The sequence below is a fragment of the Oncorhynchus masou genome, unplaced genomic scaffold, assembly GCF_036934945.1.
Source record: "Oncorhynchus masou masou isolate Uvic2021 unplaced genomic scaffold, UVic_Omas_1.1 unplaced_scaffold_1703, whole genome shotgun sequence".
Taxonomy (NCBI): Eukaryota; Metazoa; Chordata; class Actinopteri; order Salmoniformes; family Salmonidae; genus Oncorhynchus; species Oncorhynchus masou.
This window is the reverse complement of record NW_027007188.1, coordinates 5,965-24,912: the sequence shown is the minus strand read 5'-3', so window position 1 is coordinate 24,912 and position 18,948 is coordinate 5,965. Positions and strand designations below refer to the sequence as shown.

Here is an 18,948-nt window from a genome sequence, read left to right as displayed (position 1 = left end):
TATTAATGCCATGGGGATATGGTTCCAGTGCAGGGACATTAATGCAATGGGGTGGTTCCAGCTGTATTAATGCCATGGGGAGCTGTTTCCAGCTAGATTAATGCCATGGGGAGGTTCCAGCTGTATTAATGCCATGGGGGTTACAGCTGTATTAATGCCATGGGGGTTCCAGCTGTATTAATGCCATGGGGTGTTCCAGCTGTATTAATGCCATGGGGGAGGGGTACAGCTGTATTAATGCCATGGGGGGATATCAGCTGTATTAATGCCAGGGGGGTTCCAGCTGTATTAATGCCATGGGGAGGATCCAGCTGTGTTAATGCCATGGGGTGGTTCCAGCTGTATTAATGCCATAGGGGGTTCCAGCTGTGTTAATGCCATGGGGGTGTTCCAGCTGTATTAATGCCAGGGACAATCCAGCTGTATTAATGCCATGGGGTGGTTCCAGCTGTATTAATGCCATAGGGGGGTTCCAGCTGTATTAATGCCATGGGGGTTCCAGCTGTGTTAATGCCATGGGGGAGCCATGGGGGTTCCAGCTGTGTTAGTGACATGCCATAGACAATAGGGGGTTCCAGCTGTATTAATGCCATGGGGTAGTTCCATCTGTATTAATGCCATGGGGTGACAGTGGGGTTCCAGCTGTGTTAATGCCATGGGGGGTTCCAGCTGTGTTAATGCCATGGGGGAGTGGACAATGGTTCCAGCTGTATAAATGCCAGGGGGGTTCCAGCTGTATTAATGGGTGTTCCAGCTGTATTAATGGGTGTGTTCCAGCTGTGTTAATGGGGGACCATTCATGCAATAGGAGAGAGATCACAGCTGAGTGACAGGGACAATACAGGACAGGTGGGTGGTGCCACACGATGCTAGAGAAGGAGGGCAATACAGTAGGAGGAGGAGGATATCACAGGAGGAAGAGGACAATACAGTAGACAATAGCCAGAGAGCGGCGCAGCCTCAGTGACAGGGACAATACAGAAGACAATAGGAGAGTATCACACCTGAGACTGAAGGGAAATACAGTGGACAATGAGGACGGAGAGATCAGCACCTTAGTGACAGGGACAATCAGTACCAATACCTGGAGAGAGATCACACCTTAGTCCACCAATACCTGACAATAGGAGAGACATCACCTCCACCTTACCTGACAGGGACAATACAGTCCACCAATACCTGGAGAGAGATCACACCTCCAGGGACACTACCAGTGACAATAGGAGACAGATCCACCACTACCTGGTGAGAGAGACACACCTCCACACTAGTAGACAATGAGAGAGACAATAGGAGACCTCCACCACTACCCGGTGACAGAGACAATCCACAGTACCCAATGAGAGAGACACACCTTAGTCCACCACTACCAGTAGTAGGAGAGAGATCACACCTTAGTGACAGGGACAATACAGTAGACAAGAGACACACCTCCACCTTAGTGACAGGGACACACAGTCCACAATAGGTGAGAGAGACACACCTCCACCACTACAGTAGACAATAGGAGAGACATCACACCACCACTACCCGGTGAGAGAGACACCTTAGTGACACAGTCCACCAATAGGTGAGATATCACACCTTAGTGACAGGGACAATACTGGTAGACAATAGGAGAGACACCTCCACCACTACCCGGTGACAGGGACACACCTCCACCACTACCCGGGAGAGATATCACACCTAGTGACAGGGACACTACCAGTAGACAATAGGAGAGACACCTCCACCACTACCTGGTGACAGGGACACACCTCCACCACTACCCAATAGGAGAGACACACCTCCACCACTACCCGGTGAGAGAGACACACTTAGTCCACCACTAATACAGTAGAGAGAGATCACACCTTAGTGACAGGGACAATACAGTAGACAATAGGAGAGATTTTGTTGTTTTAGTGACAGGGACAATACAGTAGATAATAGGAGTTGATTGTTTTAGTGACAGGGACAATACAGTAGACAATAGGAGAGTTATTGTTTTAGTGGGAGGGACAATACAGTAGACAATGGAGAGATATCACACCTTAGTGACAGGGACAATACAGTAGACAATGGAGAGATATTGTTGTTTTAGTGGGAGGGACAATACAGTAGACAATAGGATGATATTTGTTGTTTTAGTGGATGGGACAATACAGTAGACAATAGGAGAGATTTTGTTGTTTTAGTGATGGGACAATACACTAGATAATGGTGTTGTTGTTTTAGTGGATGGGACAATACAGTAGACAATAATGAGATTTCACACCTTAGTGGGATGGGACTACACTAGACAATAGGAGAGTTTAGTTTAGTGTTTTAGGGACAATACAGTAGACAATGTATTAGATATGTTGTTTTAGTGGATGGGACAATACTAGTAACAATGTATTAGTTCACACCTTAGTGGGGGACAATACAGTAGATAATGTAGAGTTGTTGTTTTAGTGGATGGGCAATACACTAACAATAGGTTTTGTTGTTTTAGTGGGGGACAATACAGTAGACAATGAGAGAGCTTCACACCTTAGTGACAGGGACAATACAGGAGCCAATCCGGTAATGATCAAAGTGACTGTCAGGGACAATACATCTGACAATCCACCACCACTCCACCTGTAGTGAACCACAACTACACTAGACTAATAGGAACTATCACACCATCTGTTTGGGGACAATACAGTAGACAATAGGAGTTCACATGCTGACAGGGACAATACAGTTCACTAACAGCTGAGATGATCACATTCCTTAGTGAAGGGACAACTACCAGTAGACAATACTAACTAACTACTAGTGACAGGGACAACTACAGTAACAATAGGACCACTAACTACCTTAGTGACAGGGACAACTAACCACTAGACAATAGGAGAGAACCACTAAACACTGACAATAGAGATATCACACCTTAGTGACAGGGACAATACAGTAGTCAATAGAGCACACCTTTGAAGGGACATACAGTAGACAATAGGAGAGAGATCACACCTTAGTGACAGGGACAATACAGTAGACAATAGAGAGAAACACACTCCCTTAGTGACAGGGACAATACAGTAGATGAGAGAACACACCTTAGTGACAGGGACAATACAGAGACATGTTAAACATCACACCATTAGTGACAGGGTCAATACAGTAGACAATGTTAGAGACTGATCACACCTCTCTGTGACAGAGACATACAGTTAGACACTAGGAGAGATATCACACCTGTCTACAGGGACATACAGTTAAACAATAGGAGAGATATCACACCTTAGTGATAGGGACATGTTAAACACTAGGAGAGATATCACACCTTAGTGACAGAGCATACAGTTAGACAATAGGAGAGATATCACACCTTATGTGATAGGGAGCATGTTAAACACTAGGACCCCATTTCACACCTTAGTGTCTAGGGAGCAATACAGTTAAACAATGAGAGATTTCACTCTTAGTGAAGGGACAATGTATGTCTATAGAGCATGTTATCACACTGACTCCATTTCACCTCTGGGTTACAGTAGCATGTTAAGGACTGATATCACACCTTAGAGAAGGGGACAATACAGACCCCATTGACCTCTAGGAGAGATGTCACACCTTAGTGAAGGGACTGACTCCATAGACCTCTGTTAGGAGAGATATCACACCTGACCCCATTGACAGGGACTCTGTCTATAGGAGAGATATCACACCTTAGTGAAAACATGTAACCATAGGAGAGATATCACACCTATAGTGAGCATGTTAAATACTGTACCCCATTTCCCCTGGAGAGATATCACACCAGTGAAGGGGTTCCAGTCTGGTTAGAGCAGTTAATCACACCTTGTGAACCCCATTTCCTCTATCACACCTTAGTGAAGGCATGTTAAACAGTAGACAATAGGACCCCATCACACCTAGTGACAGGGAGCATGTTAAACACTAGGAGAGATATCACATCTTAGTGAAGAGCAATTAAACACTGACCCCATTTCCTCTCTGTCTACAGAGCATGTTAAACACTGACCCCATTTCAATAGGAGAGATATCACACCTTAGTGATAGGGACAAACACTAGGAGAGACATTAACCATCTGTAGACAATAGAGAGTATCACACTGACCCCATTTCCTCTTATGTCTATAGAGCACCACTGACCCCATTTCCTCTCTGTCTATAGGAGCAGTTAAACACTGATTCCATTTCCTCTGTATGTCATAGAGCATGTTAAACACTGACACACCTCTGTTAGTGAGCATGTTAAACACTGACCCCATTTCCTCTCTGTCTGACAGAGACATGTTAAACACTGACCCCATTTCCCTAGTATGTCTACAGAGCATGTTAAACACACCTTAGTTCCCTCTGTCTACAGCATGTTAGGTGAGAAACACTGACCCCATTAACCTCTGTTACAGAGCATGTTAAACACTGACCCCATTTCCTCTCTGTCTACAGAGCATGTTAAACACTGACCCCATTTCCTCTCTGTCTACAGAGCATGTTAAACACTGACCCCATTTCCTCTCTGTCTACAGAGCTGGTTAAACACTGACCCCATTTCTCTCTGTCTATAGAGCATGTTAAACACTGGTTAGAGAGATCTCTGTCTATAGAGCATGTTAAACACTGACCCCATTTCCTCTCTGTCTATAGAGCATGTTAAACAGCTGATCCCATTTCCCTCTGAAGAGCACATTAACCACTGATCCCATTTCACCTCTGTTACAGAGCATGGTTAAACACTCACCCCATTTCCTCTGTCTATAGAGCATGTTAAACACTGACCCCATTTCCAGCTGTCTATAGAGCATGTTAAACACTGATCCCATTTCCTCTCTGTCTACAGAGCATGTTCCACTGACCCCATTTCCTCTGTCTTAGAGCATGTTAAACACTTAGTGAACCCCATTTCCAGCTGTCTTAGAGCATGTTCACACCCCATTTAGTCTCTGTCTATTAACCAGCATGTTAAAATGACCCCATTTCCAGCTCCAGAGCATTATTAAACACTGACCCCATTTCCATCTCTGTTACCAGCTGTTAAACATGCCATTTCCAGCTGTTATGTCTCCAGCTGTTAAACATGACCCCATTTCCTCTCTGTATTAAGAGCATGTTAACACTGACCCCATTTCCTCTGTTGTCTATAGAGCATGTTAAACACTGACCCCATTTCCTCTCTGTCTTAGAGCATGTTAAACACTGATTCCATTTCCTCTGTATGTCTATAGCCCCTTCCAGCCAATAAAACTGACCCCATTTCCTCTCTGTCTAACAGAGCATGTTAAACACTGACCCCATTTCCATCTCTGTTACAGAGCATGTTTAATGACCCCATGGGGGGTTCCTCTCTGTATTACAGAGCATGTTAAACACTGACCCCATTTCCTCTCTGTTCCAGCTGTTTAATGCCATTTCCTCTGTATGTCTATAGAGCATGTTAAACACTGACCCCATTTGCCTCTGTCTATAGAGCATGTTAAACATGGGGGTTCCAGCTGATTCCATTTCCTCTGTATTAATGGATGGGTTCCAGCTGTATTAATATAGAGGGGTTAAACACTGACTCCATTAATGCCATCTCTGTTACAGAGCATGTTTATTAATGACCCCATGGGGGTTCCAGCTGTGCCATGGGGGTTCCAGCCATGTTCCAGCTGTATTAATGCCATGGGGGTTCCAGCTGCATGTTAAACATGCCATGGGGGTTCCAGCTGTATTAATGCCATGTTCCAGCATTAATGCCATTTCAGCTGTATTAATGCATGGGGGGGTTCCAGCTGACCCCATTAATGCCATGGGGGGTATCCAGCATGTATTAATGCCATGACCCCATTTCCAGCTGTATGTTAATGCCAGGCATGTTCCAGCTGTATTAATGCCATTTCCAGCTGTATTAATGCCATGTTCCACTGTCCCATTAATGCCATGGGGGTTCCAGCTGTGTTAATGCCATGACCCCATTTCCAGCTGTATTAATGCCATGGGAGTTCCATGCTGTATTAATGCCATGGGGGTCTGTCCAGCTGTATTAATGCCATTTCCAGCTGTCTATTAATGCCATGGGGGGTTCCAGCTGTATTAATGCCATGGGGGAGCTGATTAATGCCATTTCCAGCTCTGTTAATGCCATGGGGAGTTCCAGCTGTATTAATGCCATGGGGGGTTCCAGCTGTATTAATGCATGTTAAACAGCTGTATTAATGCCATGGGGGGTTCCAGCTGTATTAATGCCATGGGGGGTTCCAGCTGTATTAATGCCATGGGGGGGTTCCAGCTGTATTAATGCCATGTTCCAGCTGTATTAATGCCATGGGGGGTTCCAGCTGTATTAATGCCATGGGGAGCATGTTCCAGCTGACCCCATTTCCATCTCTGTTCCAGCATGTTAATGCCATGACCCCATTTCCAGCTGTATTAATGCCATGGGGGGTTCCAGCTGTATTAATGCCATAGGCATGTTCCAGCTGTATTAATGCCATGGGGGGTTCCAGCTGTGTTAATGAGCATGTTCCACACTGTCCCATTAATGCCATCTCTGTTCCAGCTGTGTTAAAATGACCATGGGGGTTCCAGCTGTCTTAGAGCATGTTTCCACTGACCCCATTGCCTGGGGTTACAGAGCATGTTAAACACTGACCCCATGGGGGTTCCAGCTGTATTAATGCCAGAGCATGTTCCAGCTGTATTAACCCCATTTCCAGCTCTGTTATGCCAGAGCATGTTAATGCCATGGGACCCCATGTATTAATGTCATAGGGCATGTTCCACTATTAACCCCATGGGGGTTCCAGCTGTGTCTAATGCCATGTTAAACACTGTATTAACCCCATGGGGGGTTCCTCTGTATTAATGCCATGAGCATGTTCCAGCTGTATTAATGCCATTTCCTCTCTGTCTAATGCATGTTAAACATGGGGTGGTTCCAGCTGTATTAATGCCATGGGCATGTTAAACAGCTGAATGCCATGGGGGGTTCCAGCTCTGTTAATGCCAGAGGGGTTCCAGCTGACCCCATTTCCTCTCTGCCATGAGCATGTTCCAGCTATTAATGCCATTTCCTCTGTATGGAGCATGTTAAACACTGAATGCCATGGGGGGTTCCAGCTCTGTTAATGAGCATGGGGGTTCCAGCTGTATTAACCCCATGGGGGGTTCCAGCTGTCTATAGAGCATGTTTCCACTGACCCCATGGGGGGTTCCAGCTGTTTAATACTGACCCCATTTCCAGCTGTATGTCTATAGAGCATGTTAAACAGCTGACCCCATTAATGCCATGTCTATAGAGCATGTTAAACATGACCCCATTTCCTCTGTCTATAGAGCATGTTAAACACTGACCCCATTTCCATCTCTGTTACAGAGCATGTTAAACACTGACCCCATTTCCTCTCTGTCTACAGAGCATGTTAAACACTGACCCCATTGCCATCTCTGTCTATAGAGCATGTTAAAACTGACCCCATGGGGGGTTCTCTGTCTTAAGCATGTTAAACAGCTGTATTAATGCCATCTCTGGTTCCAGCTGTATTAATGCCAGGGGTTCCAGCTGTATTAATGCCATGGGGGTTCCAGCTGTATTAATGCCATGACCCCATTTCCTCTGTATTAATGCCAGGCATGTTAAACACTGATTAATGCCATTTCCTCTGTATTAATGTCTATAGAGCATGTTAAACACTGGTTCCATTTGCCATCTCTGTCTCAGAGCATGTTAAACACTGTATTAATGCCATTTCCAGCTCTGTCTAAGCCATGTTAAACAGCTGTATTAATGCCATTTCCAGCTGTATTAATGCCAGAGGGGGTTAAACACTGACCCCATTTCCAGCTGTCTAAGAGCATGTTAAACACTGACCCCATTTCCAGCTCTGTTAATGCCATGTTAAACACTGACCCCATTAATGCCATCTGTTCCAGCATGTTAAACAATGACCCCATTTCCTCTCTGTCTCCAGCATGTTAAACATGACCCCATTTCCAGCTCTGTCTAATGCCATGTTAAACACTGACCCCATTTCCTCTCTGTCTTAGAGCATGTTAAACACTGACCCCATTTTCCTCTGTCTATAGAGCATGTTAAACACTGACCCCATTTGCCATCTTCCTGTCTATAGAGCATGGGGGTTCCACTGTGTTAACCCCATTTCCTCTCTGTCTATAGAGCATGTTCCACTGATCCCATTTGCCTCTCTGTTCAGAGCATGTTAAACACTGACCCCATTTCCTCTGTCTATAGAGCATGTTAAAACACTGTATTGACCCCATTTCCAGCTCTAATGCCATGGGCATGTTAAACACTGATCCCATTTGCCATCTCTGTTCCAGCATGTTAAACACTGACCCCATTTCCAGCTGTCTTAGAGCATGTTAAACCTGCCCCATTTAATGTCTATAGAGCATGTTCCAGCTGTATTAACCCCATGGGGGGTTCCAGCTGTGTTACAGAGCATGTTAAACACTGTATTAATGCCATGGGGGGGTTCTCTGTCTAAGCCATGTTAAACACTGACCCCATTTCCTCTCTGTCTACAGAGCATGTTAAACACTGACCCCATTTCCAGCTGTATTGTCTATGGGGAGTTCCATGTTAAACATGACCCCATTTCCAGCTCTGTCTAACAGAGCATGTTAAACACTGACCCCATTTCCTCTGTAATGTCATAGAGCATGTTAAACACTGTATTAACCCCATTTCCTCTCTGTCTATAGAGCATGTTAAACAGCTGATTCCATTTCCAGCTGTATGTCTATAGAGCATGTTAAACACTGTATTAACCCCATTTCCACTCTGTCTACAGAGCATGTTAAACAGCTGTGTTAATGCCATTTCCAGCTGTCTAATGAGCATGTTAAACACTGACCCCATTTCCAGCTGTATTACAGAGCATGTTAAACACTGACCCCATTTCCAGCTGTCTGTCTACAGAGCATGTTAAACACTGTATTAACCCCATTTCAGCTCTGTATGCCATGAGCATGTTCCACTGTATTAACCCCATTTCCTCTCTGTCTATAGAGCATGTTAAACACTGATTCCATTTCCTCTGTATTGTCTATAGAGCATGTTAAACACTGACTCCATTTCCAGCTGTGTTAAGCCATGTTAAACACTGACCCCATTTCCTCTCTGTCTAAGAGCATGTTAAACACTGACCCCATTTCCTGGGTATGTCTTAGAGCATGTTAAACACTGACTCCATTTCCTCTCTGTCTACAGAGCATGTTAAACACTGACCCCATTTCCTCTGTATGTCTATAGAGCATGTTAAACACTGACCCCATTTCCTCTCTGTCTATAGAGCATGTTAAATACTGACCCCATTTCCCCTGTATGTCTATAGAGCATGTTAAACACTGACCCCATTTCCTCTCTGTCTATAGAGCATGTTAAACACTGACCCCATTTCCCTCTGTCTATAGAGCATGTTAAACACTGACCCCATGAAGACTCTGTCTACAGAGCATGTTAAACACTGACCCCATTTCCTCTCTGTCTACAGAGCATGTTAAACACTGACCCCAGGACTCTCTGTCTACAGAGCATGTTAAACACTGACCCCATTTCCTCTCTGTCTATAGAGCATGTTAAACACTGACCCCATTTGGACCTCTCTGGACAGAGACATGTTAAACACTGACCACCATTACCACTACCTGGTGAGAGCATGTTAAACACTGACCACCATTACCTGGTGTCTATAGAGCACCTCCACCACTACCTGGTGAGAGACCACCATCCACCACTACCTGTCTACCTCCACCACATGTTAAACACTGACCCCACCACTACCTGTCTATAGAGCATGTTAAACAGAGAGACACCTCCACCACTACCTGGTCTCCACCACTACCTGTCTATAGAGACACACCTCCACCACTACCTGGTGAGAGACACACCTGTCCACCACTACATGTTAAACACTGACCTCCACCACTACCTATAGAGCATGAGAAACACTCCACCACTACCTCTCTGTCTATAGAGCATGAGAAACACACCTCCACCACTACCTGGTACAGAGCATGTTAAACACCTCCACCACTACCTCTGAGAGAGTCACATCCACCACTATGTTAAACACACCTCCACCACTACCTGGTGAGAGATGTTACACACTCCACCACTACCTGGTACAGAGCATGTTACACACTCCACCACTACCTGGTGAGAGAGACACACTGACCACCATTACCTGGTCACTAGAGAGAGACACACCTCCACCACTACCTGGTGAGAAACACACCTCCACCACTACCTGGTGAGCATGTTAAACACACCTCCACCACTACCTGGTGAGAGCATGTTAAACACACCTCCACCACTACCTGTATGTCTATACCTCCAGCATGTTAAACACACCTCCACCACTACCTGGAGATGTTAAACACTGATTCCAGAGCATGTTAAACACACCTCCACCACTACCTGGTGAGAGAGACACACCTCCACCACTACCTGTTAAACACTGACCCCACCACTACCTGGTACAGAGCATGTTAAACACTGACCACCACTACCTGTCTACAGAGCATGTTAAACACTGACCACCATTTCCTCTGTCTATAGAGCATGTTAAACACTGACCCCACCACTACCTGGTGAGAGCATGTTAAACACCTCCACCACTACCTGGTGAGAGATGACACACCTCCACCACTACCTCTGTCTATAGAGCATGTTAAACACTGACCCCATCCACCACTACCTGGTGAGAGAGACACATGTCCAAACTACCTGGTGAGAGAGACACACCATCCACCACTACCCTGTGAGAGCATGTTAAACACCCCCACCACTACCCGGTGAGAGAGCATGTCCACCACTACCCGGTGACACACCATCCACCACTACCCGGTGATAGAGCATGTTAAACACTGACCCCACACCTCTCTGTCTACCCAGAGCATGTTAAACACTGACCACCATTACCCGGTGTAGACACACCTAGAGCATGTTAAACACACCTCCACCACTACCTGGTGAGAGAGACACACTCCACCACTACCCTGACACACCTCCACCATGTTAAACACTGACCTCCACCACTACCCTGTGAGAGAGACATGTCCAAACACTGACCCCATCCACCACTACCTGGTGAGAGCATGTTAAACACTGACCACCATTACCCGGTGAGATGTCTATAGACATGTTAAACACACCTCCACCACTACCTGTCTACAGAGCATGTTAAACACTGACCCCATTTCCCTCTGTCTATAGAGCATGTTAAACACTGACCCCATTTACCTCTGTCTATAGAGCATGTTAACTACTGACCCCATTTCCCCTGTATGTCTATAGAGCATGTTAAACACTGACCTTCTACTAATAATGTATTTTCTGTTTATAGAGGATGGGCTTTACTAATAATGTATTAGTTGTTGTTTTTAGTGGGATGGGCTTCTACTAATAATGTATTTTGTTGTTTTAGAGCATGCTTTACTAATAATGTGTTTTTTGTTCTCTGTCTTTAGAGGATGGGCTTTACTAATAATGTATTTTGTTGTTTTAGTGGGATGGGCTTCTACTAATACCCCATTTTGTTGTTTTAGAGGATGCTTTACTAATAATGTTTAGTTTTGTTTTTTAGTGGGATCTGTCTAACAGAGCATGTTAAACACTACTAATTTATTAGTGTGTTGTTTTAGTGGGATGGGCTTTACTAATAATGTATTTTGTTCCTCTCTGTTTAGTGGGATGGGCTTAAACTAATAATGTATTTGTTGTTGTTTTAGTGGGATGGGCTTAAACTAATAATCCATTTTGTCTGTTTTAGAGGATGGGCTTAAACTAATACCCCATTTTGTTGTTTTAGTGGGAGCATGTTAAACACTGACCCCATTTCCTCTGTTGTTTTAGAGCATGTTAAACACTGACCCCATTTCCTTCTGTCTTTAGAGCATGGGTTAAACACTGACCCCATTTCCTCTCTGTCTACAGAGCATGTTAAACACTGACCCCATTTCCTAATGATGTTTACAGTGCATGTTAAACACTGACTCCCACCACCTCTGTCTACAGAGCATGTTAACCACACTGACCCCATTAACCATCTGTCTGTCTACTAGAGCATGTTAAACATGACCCCATTTCCTCTCTGTCTAACAGCATGTTAAACACTGACCCCATTTAACCACTAACTAACCACTAACTAACACTAACTAAAACACTGACTAACCACTAACTAACTACTGTCATGGCATGTTAAACACTGACCCCATTTCCTCTCTGTCTATAGAGCATGTTAAACACTGACCCCATTTCCTCTCTGTCTATAGAGCATGTTAAACACTGACCCCATTTCCTCTCTGTCTATAGAGCATGTTAAACACTGACCCCATTTCCTCTCTGTCTATAGAGCATGTTAAACACTGACCCCATTTCCTCTCTGTCTACAGAGCATGTTAAACACTGACCCCATTTCCTCTGTATGTCTATAGAGCATGTTAAACACTGACCCCATTTCCTCTCTGTCTATAGAGCATGTTAAACACTGACCCCATTTCCTCTCTGTCTACAGAGCATGTTAAACACTGACCCCATTTCCTCTCTGTCTACAGAGCATGTTAAACACTGACCCCATTTCCTCTCTGTCTACAGAGCATGTTAAACACTGACCCCATTTCCCCTGTATGTCTATAGAGCATGTTAAACACTGACCCCATTTCCTCTCTCTGTCTACAGAGCATGTTAAACACTGACCCCATTTCCTCTGTATGTCTATAGAGCATGTTAAACACTGACCCCATTTCCTCTCTGTCTATAGAGCATGTTAAACACTGATTCCATTTCCTCTGTATGTCTATAGAGCATGTTAAACACTGACTCCATTTCCTCTCTGTCTACAGAGCATGTTAAACACTGACCCCATTTCCTCTCTGTCTATAGAGCATGTTAAACACTGACCCCATTTCCTCTCTGTCTACAGAGCATGTTAAACACTGACCCCATTTCCTCTGTATGTCTATAGAGCATGTTAAACACTGACTCCATTTCCTCTCTGTCTACAGAGCATGTTAAACACTGACCCCATTTCCTCTCTGTCTATAGAGCATGTTAAACACTGACCCCATTTCCTCTCTGTCTATAGAGCATGTTAAACACTGACCCCATTTCCTGTATGTCTATAGAGCATGTTAAACACTGACCCCATTTCCTCTCTGTCTACAGAGCATGTTAAACACTGACCCCATTTCCTCTCTGTCTACAGAGCATGTTAAACACTGACCCCATTTCTCTCTGTCTATAGAGCATGTTAAACACTGACCCCATTTCCTCTCTGTCTACAGAGCATGTTAAACACTGACCCCATTTCCTCTCTGTCTACAGAGCATGTTAAACACTGACCCCATTTCCTCTCTGTCTACAGAGCATGTTAAACACTGACCCCATTTCCCTCTCTGTCTACAGAGCATGTTAAACACTGACCCCATTTCCTCTCTGTCTACAGAGCATGTTAAACACTGACCCCATTTCCTCTCTGTCTACAGAGCATGTTAAACACTGACCCCATTTCCTCTCTGTCTACAGAGCATGTTAAACACTGACCCCATTTCCTCTCTGTCTACAGAGCATGTTAAACACTGACCCCATTTCCTCTCTGTCTACAGAGCATGTTAAACACTGACCCCATTTCCTCTCTGTCTACAGAGCATGTTAAACACTGATCCCATTTCCTCTCTGTCTACAGAGCATGTTAAACACTGACCCCATTTCCTCTGTCTATAGAGCATGTTAAACACTGACCCCATTTCCTCTGTCTATAGAGCATGTTAAACACTGACCCCATTTCCTCTCTGTCTACAGAGCATGTTAAACACTGACCCCATTTCCTCTCTGTCTACAGAGCATGTTAAACACTGACCCCATTTCCTCTCTGTCTACAGAGCATGTTAAACACTGACCCCATTTCCCCTGTATGTCTATAGAGCATGTTAAACACTGACCCCATTTCCTCTCTGTCTATAGAGCATGTTAAACACTGACCCCATTTCCTCTGTATGTCTATAGAGCATGTTAAACACTGACTCCATTTCCTCTCTGTCTACAGAGCATGTTAAACACTGACCCCATTTCCTCTCTGTCTATAGAGCATGTTAAACACTGACCCCATTTCCTCTCTGTCTATAGAGCATGTTAAATACTGACCCCATTTCCCCTGTATGTCTATAGAGCATGTTAAACACTGACCCCATTTCCTCTCTGTCTATAGAGCATGTTAAACACTGATCCCATTTCCTCTCTGTCTACAGAGCATGTTAAACACTGACCCCATTTCCCCTGTATGTCTACAGAGCATGTTAAACACTGACCCCATTTCCTCTCTGTCTATAGAGCATGTTAAACACTGACTCCATTTCCTCTCTGTCTATAGAGCATGTTAAACACTGACCCCATTTCCTCTCTGTCTATAGAGCATGTTAAACACTGACTCCATTTCCTCTCTGTCTACAGAGCATGTTAAACACTGACCCCATTTCCTCTGTCTATAGAGCATGTTAAACACTGACCCCATTTCCTCTCTGTCTACAGAGCATGTTAAACACTGACCCCATTTCCTCTCTGTCTATAGAGCATGTTAAACACTGACCCCATTTCCTCTCTCTGTCTACAGAGCATGTTAAACACTGACCCCATTTCCTCTGTATGTCTACAGAGCATGTTAAACACTGACCCCATTTCCTCTGTCTACAGAGCATGTTAAACACTGACCCCATTTCCTCTCTGTCTATAGAGCATGTTAAACACTGACCCCATTTCCTCTCTCTGTCTACAGAGCATGTTAAACACTGACCCCATTTCCTCTCTGTCTACAGAGCATGTTAAACACTGACCCCATTTCCTCTCTGTCTACAGAGCATGTTAAACACTGACCCCATTTCCTCTCTGTCTACAGAGCATGTTAAACACTGACCCCATTTCCTCTCTGTCTACAGAGCATGTTAAACACTGACCCCATTTCCTCTCTGTCTACAGAGCATGTTAAACACTGACCCCATTTCCTCTCTGTCTACAGAGCATGTTAAACACTGACCCCATTTCCTCTCTGTCTACAGAGCATGTTAAACACTGACCCCATTTCCTCTGTCTACAGAGCATGTTAAACACTGACCCCATTTCCTCTGTCTATAGAGCATGTTAAACACTGACCCCATTTCCTCTCTGTCTACAGAGCATGTTAAACACTGACCCCATTTCCCCTGTATTTCTATAGAGCATGTTAAACACTGACCCCATTTCCTCTCTCTGTCTACAGAGCATGTTAAACACTGACCCCATTTCCCCTGTATGTCTATAGAGCATGTTAAACACTGACTCCATTTCCTCTCTGTCTACAGAGCATGTTAAACACTGACCCCATTTCCTCTGTATGTCTATAGAGCATGTTAAACACTGTCCCCATTTCTTCTCTGTCTATAGAGCATGTTAAACACTGACCCCATTTCTTCTCTGTCTATAGAGCATGTTAAACACTGACCCCATTTCCTCTCTGTCTACAGAGCATGTTAAACACTGACCCCTTTTCCTCTCTGTCTATAGAGCATGTTAAACACTGACCCCATTTCCCCTGTATGTCTATAGAGCATGTTAAACACTGACCCCATTTCCTCTCTGTCTACAGAGCATGTTAAACACTGACCCCATTTCCTCTCTGTCTACAGAGCATGTTAAACACTGACCCCATTTCCTCTCTGTCTATAGAGCATGTTAAACACTGACCCCATTTCCTCTCTGTCTACAGAGCATGTTAAACACTGACCCCATTTCCTCTCTGTCTATAGAGCATGTTAAACACTGACCCCATTTCCTCTCTGTCTACAGAGCATGTTAAACACTGACCCCATTTCCTCTCTGTCTACAGAGCATGTTAAACACTGACCCCATTTCCTCTCTGTCTATAGAGCATGTTAAACACTGACCCCATTTCCCCTGTATGTCTATAGAGCATGTTAAACACTGACCCCATTTCCTCTCTGTCTACAGAGCATGTTAAACACTGACCCCATTTCCTCTCTGTCTACAGAGCATGTTAAACACTGACCCCATTTCCTCTCTGTCTATAGAGCATGTTAAACACTGACCCCATTTCCTCTCTGTCTATAGAGCATGTTAAACACTGACCCCATTTCCTCTCTCTGTCTATAGAGCATGTTAAACACTGACTCCATTTCCTCTCTGTCTATAGAGCATGTTAAACACTGACCCCATTTCCTCTCTGTCTATAGAGCATGTTAAACACTGACCCCATTTCCTCTCTGTCTACAGAGCATGTTAAACACTGACCCCATTTCCTCTCTGTCTATAGAGCATGTTAAACACTGACCCCATTTCCTCTCTCTGTCTACAGAGCATGTTAAACACTGACTCCATTTCCTCTCTGTCTATAGAGCATGTTAAACACTGACCCCATTTCCTCGCTGTCTTCAGAGCATGTTAAACACTGACCCCATTTCCTCTCTGTCTATAGAGCATGTTAAACACTGACCCCATTTCCTCGCTGTCTACAGAGCATGTTAAACACTGACCCCATTTCCCCTGTATTTCTATAGAGCATGTTAAACACTGACCCCATTTCCTCTCTGTCTACAGAGCATGTTAAACACTGACCCCATTTCCTCTCTGTCTATAGAGCATGTTAAACACTGACCCCATTTCCTCTCTCTGTCTACAGAGCATGTTAAACACTGACTCCATTTCCTCTCTGTCTACAGAGCATGTTAAACACTGACCCCATTTCCTCGCTGTCTACAGAGCATGTTAAACACTGACCCCATTTCCCCTGTATTTCTATAGAGCATGTTAAACACTGACCCCATTTCTTCTCTGTCTATAGAGCATGTTAAACACTGACCCCATTTCCTCTCTGTCTATAGAGCATGTTAAACACTGACCCCATTTCCTCTCTGTCTATAGAGCATGTTAAACACTGACCCCATTTCCCCTGTATTTCTATAGAGCATGTTAAACACTGACCCCATTTCCTCTCTGTCTATAGAGCATGTTAAACACTGACTCCATTTACTCTCTGTCTACAGAGCATGTTAAACACTGACCCCATTTCCTCTGTCTATAGAGCATGTTAAACACTGACCCCATTTCCTCTCTGTCTATAGAGCATGTTAAACACTGACCCCATTTCCTCTCTGTCTATAGAGCATGTTAAACACTGACCCCATTTCCTCTCTGTCTATAGAGCATGTTAAACACTGACTCCATTTCCTCTCTGTCTACAGAGCATGTTAAACACTGACCCCATTTCCTCTCTGTCTACAGAGCATGTTAAACACTGACCCCATTTCCTCTCTGTCTATAGAGCATGTTAAACACTGACCCCATTTCCTCTCTGTCTATAGAGCATGTTAAACACTGACCCCATTTCCTCTCTGTCTATAGAGCATGTTAAACACTGACCCCATTTCCTCTCTGTCTATAGAGCATGTTAAACACTGACCCCATTTCCTCTCTGTCTACAGAGCATGTTAAACACTGACTCCATTTCCTCTGAAAACATGTTTTACTGGTCTGTCTTCTCTGTCTGATGGAAGTTGGATCTCTGTTGATCCGACGAACCTCCTCCCTGCCACCAGTATCCTGTCCCTTTAGTCGCTGTCTGTCCCGTGGTTCAGCTCGTCTTGATGTTTGGGCTGTTTATAGTTGACCGTGTTAATATTGTACGGGAAGTTGTCAGAGCACATTTCTGACACGTTGTGTTTTTTGATTTCAGCTAACAGAAACCAGTTGCCAGCCTTACATAGACGTAGCTAATTTAGTCCTGTCTCCTCTTCCTCCTCCTCTTCCTCCTCCTCCTCTCTCTTCCTCCATTCCTCCTCCTCACTCTCTTTCAGAGTTCTTCGGCAAGCCCCTCCCTCCCGTGGCCAACCGTCAACAACAACCTAACAGCGACACTCATGATGTCATATCCTAGCCCCTCCCCCTCCACCGGGCTCCTCCTTCCTTACCCGATTTGGTTTATCCATCCCCAAGCCCCCACCTTCAATTCAAACAACATTCTAAATGCCAGTTTCTTTGGTTTCTTTTCAAAGTACGTGCTGTGTAGAGGTCTACAGACTCCTCCCCCAGCCGAGATGATGCTCCCAAGACCAAGGAGCCACCGGCGGCCCCGAGCTCACAGGACTACGGTGGTGGAGCGGACTGTCCAACCCTGGAGAGAGAGGGAGGGTGACTGGGTGGGCCCTGGAGAGAGAGGGAGGGTGACTGGGTGGGCCCTGGAGAGAGAGGGAGGGTGACTGGGTGGGCCCTGGACTGTCCAAGAGAGGGAGGGTGACTGGGTGGGCCCTGGAGAGAGACTGGGGAGGGTGACTGGGTGGGCCCTGGAGAGAGAGGGAGGGTGACTGGGTGGGCCCTGGAGAGAGAGGGAGGGTGACTGGGTGGGCCCTGGAGAGAGACTGGGGATGACTGGGTGGGCCCTGGAGAGAGAGAGAGGGAGGGTGACTGGGCCCTGGGCCCTGGAGAGAGAGGGAGGGTGACTGGGTGGGCCCTGGAGAGAGAGGGAGGGTGACTGGGTGGGCCCTGGAGAGAGAGGGAGGGTGACTGGGTGGGCCCTGGAGAGAGAGGGAGGGTGACTGGGTGGGCCCTGGAGAGAGACTGGGGATGACTGGGTGGGCCCTGGAGAGAGAGGGAGGGTGACTGGGTGGGCCCTGGAGAGAGAGGGAGGGTGACTGGGTGGGCCCTGGAGAGAGAGGGAGGGTGACTGGGTGGGCCCTGGAGAGAGAGGGAGGGTGACTGGGTGGGCCCTGGAGAGAGACTGGGGATGACTGGGTGGGCCCTGGAGAGAGAGCCAGAGGATGACTAGGTGGGCCCTGAGAGAGAGACTGGGTGGGCCCTGAGAGAGAGACTGGGTGGGCCCTGGAGAGAGACTGGGGATGACTGGGTGGGCCCTGAGAGAGCCAGAGGATGACTAGGTGGGAGGGTGACTGGGTGGGCCCTGAGAGAGAGACTGAGAGAGAGACGGA

At 45.5% G+C, this 18,948-nt stretch overlaps 1 pseudogene; it reads left to right on the top strand.

The window, feature by feature from the left end:
- The window catches only part of LOC135532042 (ADP-ribosylation factor-like protein 13B), an 83,977-nt pseudogene extending 65,788 nt beyond the window's left edge, over positions 1-18,189 (top strand).
- The last annotated feature ends 759 nt before the right edge of the window (positions 18,190-18,948 follow it).